General features: G+C 36.7%; 1 long non-coding RNA gene across 2 annotated transcripts in view; it reads right to left on the bottom strand.

Annotated features, from left to right (window-relative positions):
* The window catches only part of LOC309660140, a 123,785-nt gene that overhangs the window by 21,042 nt on the left and 94,392 nt on the right, over positions 1–8,351 (bottom strand). For both annotated transcript variants that reach the window (XR_014263193.1, XR_014263194.1), the window contains exons 2-3: positions 6,184–6,263; positions 3,441–3,485 (exon numbers count right to left, since the gene is read on the bottom strand). This is a non-coding gene — a long non-coding RNA (uncharacterized lncRNA). The remainder of the gene's footprint in view (positions 1–3,440; positions 3,486–6,183; positions 6,264–8,351) is intronic.

Genomic DNA, 8,351 nt, shown 5'->3' with positions numbered 1-8,351 from the left:
CTGCCCTATCCGGAGGGCTGCATTTCCCAGGCACTGTTTTTCGTGGTTTCCGGCTGGGTTCAGCCTGTGGGAGGCACTGGTGTGAGATTGGAGGGTGGAAGGAAAGTGAAGCCAAGGCAATTCTCCCTCCATTTGCCTCAGGCAGCAGTAATCTCCTTTCAAACTGCAGCTCTCGCTGGGTACCGCATTTGTGCCACCCAGCAGCACCCTCCATAGAATGCCCCACCATGGGCCCAGGATCTGGAGTTTGGGAACGCCACCTCCTCCTGTTGCCATTCTATCCCTGGGGCAGTTGGTGGTTTCCTGCTGTGGCTAATCTCCAGGGTGCCTCACCAGCTCCTGTTTGGCTTCTAAGCCCTTCTAGTACCTGTGTAAAGGCAGTATTATATTTATATAGAATGTTTCTGTTTTCCTAACTGGGCACTGACATATACTTCTATATACACAATACATATAAATATTATACAAGTATATATTATATGTATATATGTGTTATAGACATATGTATATATGTGTATATATGTATACACACACACATATATACACATATGTATTTACAGTTGACCCTAAACAACACCAGGGTTAGGGGCACCAACCTCTGCACAGCCAAAAATCCCTGTATATCTTTTGACTCTCCCAAAACTTAACTACTAATAGCCTACTGTTGACCAGAAACCTTATTGATAACATAAACAGTCAACCATGTACCATAAGTTTACATCGTCTGTTTACAAGATGAATCATCTATCAGTATCTACATCAATATTGTCTTATATGATACAAAATGCTGTAGATGTTTTACATATTACTAACACTAGACATCAAAAATGAAAAAATAATGTGAAAAAGATATTCATATTTATTTACAGGTATAATGATTCATGCACTGATAGTGAAGAAGCAGTGATATAATTGCTTTATGTTTGCCTAGTGTAATTGATGACTTCATGTATGGTCTGTCAGTTTTTATGTGTGTAAGTTTTGATAAAGTTTGACTTTGCATAATCAATTCATGTATATTTTATGGTAGTAACTCTTAAAATAGACTAGTATCTACATATATTTCATTCAATTATGACATACCTTTTTCTTAATTTTTTCAGTATCTCTAGGCTATATGGTTCATCTGTTAGTTTTTTCAAATTGTCACCAACCTCCAAAAATTTTTAAAATGCATTTACTGAAAAAAATCTGCATGTAAGTAAACCTGCCCAGTTTAAACCCTTGTTGTTCAAGGGTCAACTGCGCATATATATGAATTTATATATCACTATACATGCATATGTATGACTTATACACTTGTTTTATGTTCAAGAGAAGAAAGAATGATGCTTAGAGAATTTGAGAGCTTAAAATTAATAAGATCCCACAGCTCTAAAGTGATTGAACCAGAGTTTTATCTCACATAAACAGGTCAAGATTTACACTCCTAGCCATATACTGAAGAGAACTGAAATACTCTAAAATTTATTTTTTTACAATAGCTAAGAATGGAAACCACATTTAAATAAGGATTTCGAGTTCAAAAAAATACTTTCACGCACATTGTCTCTCCCTCTTTTGATTGTTTGACCCTTTCATTGGGCATTAATAATACGGTGCTGTATTAGTTTTCCATTGCTGTTGTAACAAATGATCACAAATTTAGTGGTTCGAAACAACACGCATTTATCATCTTCCAGTTCTGTAGGTCAGAAGTCTGACACATCTCCTTGGGCTAAAATCAAGTTATTGACAGGACTGCATTCCTCCTGGAGGCCCTTGTAGAGAATCTGTTTCCTTATCTTTTCTAGCATCTAGAGTAAGCCACACTCCTTGGCTCGTGGCCCTCTCCCTCCATCTTCAAAGCCAGTAACAGCAAGTCAAATCCCTCTCACTGTACATCAGTTTGACTCCCCTTCTGCCTCCTTCTTTCATTTTTAAGGACTCATGATTGTATTGGATCTGCCAGGAAAATCCAGGATAATCTCCCTATTTTAAGGTCACCTGATGAGCAACAATTATTTCTCCTTGGCAGGTGATACAACACACTCACTGGTTCTAGGGATTTTGACATGGACTTCTGAGGGAGGAGGCATTATTCTGACAACCACAGGTACCTTGTATTTTTTTTATGATGAGCTGATTATTTTCCTACTAGATTATGAGCTCTTCACCAGCACATCTTATTACTCTCTGCCTTCTCTGTGGTGCCTTGCACAAAATAGGCAATCAGTAAAAGTGATTTATTGATGCTGATCTACCAATAACTTGTTCTATCTTGTGTGATAAGAAATTCCAACAAAATACATAGAAAACTTGGAGTAAGATCCACTTTTATTTGCTCTTCACAGATCAAACATAAATGTATGTAGAGCTGTTGGTGGAAATGTAATTTGGTGCAGCCACTACAGAGAACAGTATGAAGGTTGCTTAAAAAACTAAAAATAGAGTTACCATATGACCCAGCAATCCCACTCCTGGGCATATATCCAGAAAAGATGAAAATTCTAATTCAAAAAGGTACATGTACCCCAGTGTTCATAGCAGCACTATTTACCATAGCCAAGACATTGAAACAACCTAAATGTCCATTGACAGATGAATGGATAAAGAAGATGTGGTATATATATATATATATATATATATATATATATATATATATATATATATATATATATATAATGGACTATTACTCAGCCATAGGTTTGACATAAATACACTACCATGTGTAAAATAGATAGCTAGTGGGAACCTGCGGTATAGCACCAAGAGCTCAGTTCAGTGTTCTGTGGTGACCTAGATAGCTGGGATGGGGGGGTGGGGAGGGAGGTCCAGGAGGGAGGAGATATATGTATACATATAGCTGATTCACTTCCTTGTACAGCAGAAACTAACACAACATTGTAAAGCAATTATACTCCAATAAAAAAAAAAGAATGAAATAATAATGCCATTTGCAGCAACATGGATGGACCTAGAGATTATCATACTAAGTGAAGTCAGACAGAGAAAGACAAATATCACATGATATCACTAATATATGGAATCTAAAAAATGATGCAAATGAACTTATTTGCAAAACAAATAGACTCACAGACATAGAAAACAAACTTATGGTGGCCAAAGGGAAAAGGTGGGGGAGGGATAAATTAAGAGTTCAGGATTAGCAGATACACACTACTATATATAAAATAAACAGCAAGGACCTACTGTATAGCACAGGGAGCTATATTCAATATCTCATAATAAGCTATAATGGAAGGGAATCTAAAAGAAAAATACATCTGTGTGTGTGTATATACATATATATAAATATATAAAACTAATTCACTTTGCTGTTCTCCTGAAATTAACACAACATTGTAAATCAACTATACTTCAATAAAAATAAATAAATTAATTAAAATTTACAAATTAAAAACTAAATAAGTGTATGTAGAATACAAACCGTTGATTACCTTGAGCTATTGCCACAGTGTGTCAGCAGGAACTTTAGGATCAGCCTACAAAATGAGAGAGGAATAAGAAAAAGAGCCCATTAAGTGATACCGAGCTGCAGATATCAAGGTGTTATGACAGGAGTTTCCATGTGACCTGAGTCACCCCCGGTCTGGAGAATTTTAATTATATGTCTTCTGAGATTTATCTCAATGCATACGCTTAGATGTTGGGCCTTCCCATTTCTTGGCCTCTGAGTTGAGATATTGGAAAACAGTTTGGTTGAGCTCTTCCAAGCACAGTCCAGTTTGTTCATGCTTTGAGGAAAAAGGTCATTTGGGGCATGATGGAATAAGTCTGTAGCTGAGGAATCTGTATTTACATATCTCTTGTGTGCAGTTTAATGTATGCAATAGGATTGTCACACTGAAGAGGAATTAGAAAACAGAATATGACAGCATAGGATAATCTAAACCATTATGGGAAAGAAGAAGAAAAGCAAAAGGAGCAAAGAAAGCTGGATTTTAGATTCCCACACTTGACAGTCAAGCCAAAGTCCTGAGGGGAATTCTAAGAACTTTCATGCAGAAGTTATTAAAGCATGAAATTAGCCTAGAAATGATAACATGTGAAGTAAGAGGGGCAGGGCAGAGTAAAAGCTAACTACCTCTTTTCTTCCCCCAAAGCTATGCTTTATGCCAGGCTGAGGAGGAGAGTTCAGTGTCCTGTGCTTCTGTATTACCTCATGGGATGTGTACCAAAGGGAAGCCTGAGAGTATCCATCGTCTTGACATCACAGGCTATTGAAGCTGGAAAGACTTTAGAGCTGTCTGGTTCAAAGCCATCACATTACAACTGAGGTCTAGAGAGCTTGTGTTCTTGCCAAAATTTACATAGTCGGTTTATGACAGAGGCAGGCAAAAGACCCAGTATCCTTAATCTTAGTTCTCCTTTGGCTACTCTCTTTCCCGAAGTAGGTTCCAGGTATGTAAAAAAAAACAAAAACACTTCCAGCATCTCAAATGACTTTATTTATAAACTAATCTCTCAAAATATCACTCAAAAAGTCCATGCATGTACCTGGTGAAAATACGATGTCTTCTGGGATAGGGTGGATATAAATGCAATAACAGAACAAAGCAGCGCCTTAAATGTAAAGAACACACTTGTTCAACCTGGTAATAATCCCTTCTTGCTGTGGTGCTTATTGATCTGGTTTTGTCTATCCCTGTTACTTCTAAAATTAAGGGCAAAAGAACCATTGCGTTCATTTGGTTTTCAAATAAACAGAAGCAAAAGGGGGGACATGATTCTTTACGAGAGACGGTCTATTTTCTTCTTGGCAAATTCATTCTGTAACTTTTGCCACCATATCTCTAGCATTTTATTCAATCCCAGGCTCCATGGGCCTTGATTTCTGCTAAATTGCCCCAAGAATATAATTTCCTTCATGTCAATCCAACAGTACTTGGCTCCTCTTCCTGGCATTGAGTCCTGGAATAGAGTGAAACTAAACCTTTCTCAAGTCATCTGACATTGAGAATAGAATCTGACACCTTTGGGTTAGCATTTATCCAAACTGCTGGGTCCCAAGGGGATAAATGATACTATTCCTAAAGAGAACCTAACAACGGTCACTGGACTAGGAGGGTGGAGGGAAAGAAGATTGCTGTTTCCCTCATACACCTCAGACCTGACACTTATAGAGCATTGTACTTAGTTGAGATTCAGTTGGTCTTGAACAAAACATGGCCCAGCAAAATGAGCCCATTTTTCCGTTTAAGATGAAAATCCTTAGCATAAGTTTATAATTTTGACTTCTGGAAAATGCATTAGCCGTTTTTTCTTAAGTTACCTAATTGCTACCACCTATGTAAGTAATACTATTATAATAAGTGATCCACATCTACTAGAAAAATAAACCTTCTAAAATGGTGAAATGGAAGGCTATAAGGAGCTGTTCCCCTAGATGACATGACTGAACTTTCAAAACAATCCTAGACCCTCTGCCGCTGCACTTTTTATTAAGCAGATAATAATTATCCTTTTACTTTCATCTGTTGCCATTTTTACTTGGTTTTACTTTACTTGAATCTGAAAATATCCTTAATTGACACAGGGTATAGGTAATAAATAAATCTAATATAATTCTTGGCTATTACACTTATAAATATTTTGTGTTTAAAATTTGACATGGATTATTCTTATTTTATAGCATAGATATACTTAAGTAATAATTTCCACTATAGTGAGTAATGTATCTTTTCATTGTTTTTCAATGATTTAGTCTTCATACCCATTATATAAAAATTAGAGTTAAAATATTGTGGTGAGAAAGATTTTGGATGATGTCCAATGGAATCATAGAACCTGCTGAAAAAGCAAGAGGGGTAGTGCTGAATAACTCATTTACTTCTTTATGGTACTTTCTTACCTATGAGGTTTTCTTTTTCACTGTTCACCTAAGCTCATAGGAATTTCTACTATATTTCATTTTTCTGATCCTCATATAAGGTTTTCAAAGCTCTATTTCTCTGTAAAGTAAATTAGTAAAAATTACAGAATGAGAGACTAAAGAAATGAAGGGAGAAAATTATTGAAGAAATAATCTGAGAATTCATTCAGAATTGAAGGATTCTAACCTTCAGTCTTAAAATGTCCTACTCAATGCCCAGTAAAATAAATTTTTAGGTATCCACACTGAATCTCACCATCATAAAGTTTTATAACACCAGAGATAAAAAGAAAATTCTAATGTCTTACCCTGTCAGGGTACACAAGTCACATGCAAAGAAATGGCAGTCAAAAGTTCACTGGATGCTAAAAGACAATGGAATAATGCCCTGAAAATCAGAGAGAAATTTATTGTTAAGCAATGTATAGTACGGTGACTATTCACAAATAATCCAGTTCTCCCCTCCTTCCAGGCATGTTGTCAGATTTCACTTCCCTCTTTAACATCAATGTGCTATTGGCATTTACTTGCACCAATTAAATATGAGTGAAAGTCATATACTATATGACTTCTAGAAGGAAGGTGCATGATGTGTCATGCTCCCTTTTACCTGCCTTAAGTATGGTCATGTGACTTTCTGGGCCAGTAAAATACAAATGGAAGTCAGCATGTTTCTTCCAGATGGCCTTTTTCAGAGCCAATGCCCACTATTCCCTTAACCCTGCCTTCATAACTGCGGAAGCATTTGTTGAGATGGAGCCTCCACTGGATCAGACCCTGACTATAAGGAACATCAATCTGCACTAGACGCATAGCTTGAGTAAAAAATATATTCTTTATGTTAAATCACTGAGGTCTGTGGGCTGTTTGTTAAAGCAGCATAATCTAATTTATCATGGCTGATCAAGTAGATAAGTTCTTCCCACTCAAACTACTGATGAAAAGTGATGTAGAATAAAACGTTTTTAGACATGGAAATCATCAGAAAGCTTACTCCCAACAAATAAGTTACTTGAAAATGTATCCCAACAAATAAGGTAGTAAACCAAAAAAGGGAAAGACATGGAATGAAAAACCAGTGACTCTGAACCAGAAGAGCAATGAAACGATATCGTAAAACATGAGCAGTATAGCTGTACTAAAGAGCAACCAGTGCAGATCGGAGCAGGGAGAAAAAAGAAAATTCTGAGATGACATTATCTGGGAAACAGGATTCTTTGTAACGGAATGTATGAGAAAAGTACGATGTAAGCAAATAATATAATAAAAAAGAAAAGTAATCAGAAATTCCTTGAAAAACGTGTTTAAAAATGTGCACACAAATGTAGAATCTCAAAGGTGAAGCAAATTAAAATACTGAATCATTTAGAGCAATTAATGAACTCTAAGAAAAGAGAAGACATTTGATTTGGACCTGAAAAAAATTCTTTTTTAAGTGACTCTGGATTTGTGATAGTATACCCATAAAGAACCATACATAATGCTAGAAAATACTTGGACTAGAATTAAACAGCATTTATTACAACTCGTACATTAAAAATGGGAACTCAGGGATATATTCAAAATGCAATTTTACTTTTTTTCCTTTTGCTGTTCTTTTGAAAAATTGAGGAAAAATTATTTTTGTAATTGGATGCAAAGTAACAATATCATTACTTCTTTGGATACTCCCAAGGCATAAAAGTCAGAAGTTCCCTCTAAATTGTTAAGTCACAATGTATAATTTTAATCCAGACATTAGAATGCTCATAGTATCAATAATCACCATGTTAATTTTCTTTCCAGCATAAGACTTACTCCCCAACAATGCCACCTAGCAGTTGGAGCTACCTTTAGATGTGAACCTGCATCCAGGAAGGTGGGCAGATAGGATTCTGTCTTCTTTCTCACTCACCTCTTTCTCATTCCCTGTCTCTTGTTCCTGAAATCCTTGGGTCTGGAGCATCAGAAGGTCCAAGGATAAAGGGGGAGTCAGAAAATTCTTTGTTTGGCTGGTATGGTTGTAAGTAATCTTCATACTCTCCAGGCTTGGCAGAAGTTTAAAGCTTACTCTTTATCTCATGGACACTTTTGAGAATGCTTTGGAACTCCTTTGCTGAGCCCATCCAGTTATAAATTCTCTGGCATAAGCAGTGCTGATTGCATCTCAGCTGTAGTTTTACAGCAGTCTACTCTACACAGAACTCTCTATTGGAGGAGATCCTCTTTAGAAGGAGAGACAGCTGCTTTGGGTTGGCTTGTTCTCCCACGTGGACCACATTTAATTAATGGAAAACACTCACTTACCCTTAGCCTTGCTCCCAGAAGACAGTGCAATTTCCCACTAAGTCTATTACAGGATCCTTGACTTTCTCAGGAAAACACCAGGCACTGATGCCCCATGTCATCCAGCTTTATACCCATCAGGCCCTCTGAGCAAGACTATTCTAACCTTTCTCACTACACTTCATTTAGGCAGTAGAGGCCCAGACTTCCA

This window comes from Balaenoptera physalus, assembly GCF_965194825.1.
Source record: "Balaenoptera physalus genome assembly, chromosome: 4".
NCBI lineage: Eukaryota > Metazoa > Chordata > Mammalia > Artiodactyla > Balaenopteridae > Balaenoptera > Balaenoptera physalus.
This window is presented reverse-complemented; position numbering and strand designations above follow the sequence as displayed.